Raw genomic sequence first — 3,644 nt, forward strand, 5'->3', positions numbered from 1 at the left:
GGGAGATGTGGGTGAGCGAGTGGGGCTGGGATCACGTTACAACTTTCATTTCCTGAAATGTTTGGGGGGAACATCCAGGGTTTTTATCCACACATCAGGCTAAGCTGGGAGCTCGGGTTTCAGGCCTTGTCACTCAGCTGTCACCAAACAAATGAGGCTCTCAGAGTAGGAGATGGAAAGAGCTACCTGCTATTCATGACCTCCTTAAGCAGGTGATTACTCATGGGAAAAAAGCAGGTAGAATTAATCACTTGGCTGTTTTCTGCTTCCTCCCCTGGCTCTTTCTTTGGTGAGGCAACACAGTGTGAAATCTGTCAGGGAGAGGAAGGCAAGGGGGCAGGATGGGAGCCAAGCAATAAGCTCTCTCCCCGTCTGCTTGCCTGCCGACAGGAGAAAATATGAAATAAAAAAGGACAGGATGGAGGGGGAAAAAGCTCTCAGGTGGCTTTTAGATTATCCCACAAGGGAACTGACATCATTCAAGCGATGACAAGAGATAAGCTAAAAATCACCTATTCTTTATATACAGCTTCTCAACAAAAAGTGGTTTACAAAGCGGTTTACATAGAAAAATAAAGTAAATGGCTTCCTGTCCCCAAAAGACTCACAATATAAAAAGAGATGCAGAAGAAACACCAGGCTGGGATGAAATTGCCCTCCCCCTGCTAAATATAAGAGAACACCACTTTCAAAGTTGTCTTTTTGCCCAGTTAGCTGGTTAGTATAACCTACTCATGGGACAGGGTGAATTAAAAGGACATCCACACCTGCTCTTCTGTCTGCACCTGACCCCCCCTGTACTGTATCCTCAGCATGTACCCCTCCCATCTTCTAGCTTACTGACCCTTAACTGGGTCTTCCGGACTTATCTGTTCCTGGTCTGGGCTTGGTGAGCCTTAAGACTGCAATCCAAAATGCACTTATTAAGGAATAAGCCCCACAGCACACAGTGAGGCTTACGTCTGAGTAAACACTCATAGGATTATAAAGGAGTTGCCACCCTGGAAGTTTACTTTCAAGAAAATGTGGGGGGAGGCATAGTCAGTAGACCCTGAAACTGAGGTCATGTTGTGGGTTGCTTCAGCAGCTGAAGTGAATTGGGAGCAAATAATAAGAAAAGTCCCCCATCAGGATTTTACCTGTGCAAATGCAAACACTTCTGTGATACCTTTTCCTCTTCAACATTCCTAATTACAGATATGTACTGTTGGGACCTGGACTTTTTTTTTGGGGGGGGGGGAGCTTTAAGATATTGAATTTGGTCCCATAATGTTTAATGTTACTATTAAGTTCATTGATCCTTAATTATTTTCAGTTTTATTTACTTACCTCATTGTATTTATCTTCCAAGGGATTTAGAGCAGCTTACACACAGTTCCCAGACAATCTCCCAACCAGGATATACGCACAGAAGATTCCCTAACAACTTCCTTAAAACTCCCTAACCAAAGCTGAACCTTAGCATATGCCTAAAAGCCACAATATTTAGGACCAATCACCTAGATTTTAAGGTGTTGTATTTGAGATATAAGTAACCTCAATGTCATATCTGATAAGGAGAACTGGAAATCTGCTTTTTAAATTTAACTTCATTTAAATTGAAATTTATTAAAAGGCTTTAAATTTGAATTATAATTTTACAAATATATTTTAATTGGGCATCTTTGAATGGAGGGAGCAAGGGTCAGATGGACAGACAGGTGCCATTGTCATCCAATGCATAATTCATGAATGAGGCATCATTAGTTTATGGAATTCTTTGCCACAAGATGTGCTGATGGTTGAGGATTTATAGGATAGACACATGAAGAATAGGTCTGTCAGCAGCTAATAGCTAGGGTGGCTAAATAGAACCTACATGTTCAGACACTGTATCTCTGAATATCAGCTGGGGGTGGGCAACAGATGACAAGAACTATGGCTTGTGGAATTTCTAAAGGCATTTGACTTCAGTAAGCAGGATGCTGAACTACACAGACTCTGTTTCTGATACCTGTTTCTGGTCCTGTTTGGGAACTTTTAGACATCAAATTCAACCCCTAGTTCTGCCCTACATTCTCCAGGTGTTCCTAGGCAACTCACTTTCTCACATCTTGGGAATAAGAAATACTTACCAGATTAAAAAAGATGAGGCCTGCCAGACACTTGGCAACCGCACAAAAAGTTACTACAGTGTGTAAACTACAATGTGTAAATTACTACAATGTGTAAATTTGTGTGAACCACACAAAAAATTACTGTACTACAGATGATTAAAACAGAGTCTGTGGATTCTGTGGGGTAAGAAGAAGCCACTTAGTAGTTTTTTGCCTGGAGGGAAGAAACAAGGAATGGGAGGGAAAGGGCAGGCAGAGGAGGTAAGGCAACCCCCTACTTGGCTAAATAAAATGAGCAGTGATGTTTACTTTCCAAACAGCCAGAGGACAATGCACGCCCCCCCCCCCCATCCTGACTGATTTTTTTAGGCCAGCTGTTTGGTCAATGCAACAAATCTAGGGCAACAGAGCTTTGCATTTAAATCATGATCTTGCATCTGAAACACAAGACTTCTTTTTTAGAAAACCCAAAGTAGCCATTGCAAGTGGAGACTGGTGTTTTTTTCTTTATGATTGCAAGGCTCTCTACTGACTTATCCCAGAGCAGCTCTATGAACACAGATGAAACTAGTCCTCAGGATGCAATGTCTAAAGCACACTTTGTCTCCACCTCTTCTCTAAAGCAATAGATGGCATATTAATGTTGGAGAACATTACATAACATGTAATAACATAACACATAACACCAGAACCAGGGGACATCCACTAAAATTGAGTGTTTTACAACAGACAAAAGAAAATATTTCTTTACTCAGTGTGTGGTTGGGCTGTGGAACTCCTTGCCACAGGATGTGGTGACGGCGTCTGGCCTGGATACCGTTAAAAGGGGATTGGACAAGTTTCTGGAGGAAAAATCCATCACAGGTTATAAGCCATGATGTGTATGTACAACCTCCTGATTTTAGAAATGGGCTATGTCAGAATGCCAGATGCAAGGGCGGGCACCAGGATGAGGTCTCTTGTTATCTGGTGTGCTCCTTGGGGCATTTGGTGGGCCGCTGTGAGATACAGGAAGCTGAACTAGATGGGCCTATGGCCTGATCCAGTGGGGCTGTTCTTATGTTCTTATGAGAATGAGATCCTTGGACTCAACTGAAGTATTGAATTCAAGCCCCTTTAATCTGAAGGCAGTCCTAAGCATTCTTACGCAGATGTAAAACCCACTTTAAAATCAAGGGTTCTTTAAAACCCTTCATGTTTAAAATTGGTCTCACTCATAGTGTTTCACTCTTTTAATCCAACTCTCCTCTTTAATTTGTTTGTGGACATGGACTTATTGTGTGATGCGATCTCTTAGGCCTATTGTCATGATTTGCCCATCTATATTTCAGTGGTGTAGCTACAGGGGGAGCAAAGTACTCAAGGGTTACAAGCCATGATGTGCATGTGCGACCTCCTGATTTTAGAAATGGGCTATGTCAGAATGCCAGATGCCAGGGAGGGCACCAGGAGGCAGGTCTCTTGTTGTCTTGTGTGCTCCCTGAGATGTCTGGTGGGCCGCTGTGAGATGCTGGACTAGATGGGCCTATGGCCTGATCCAGCAGGGCT

This window comes from Tiliqua scincoides, chromosome 1 (assembly GCF_035046505.1).
Source record: "Tiliqua scincoides isolate rTilSci1 chromosome 1, rTilSci1.hap2, whole genome shotgun sequence".
Taxonomy (NCBI): Eukaryota; Metazoa; Chordata; class Lepidosauria; order Squamata; family Scincidae; genus Tiliqua; species Tiliqua scincoides.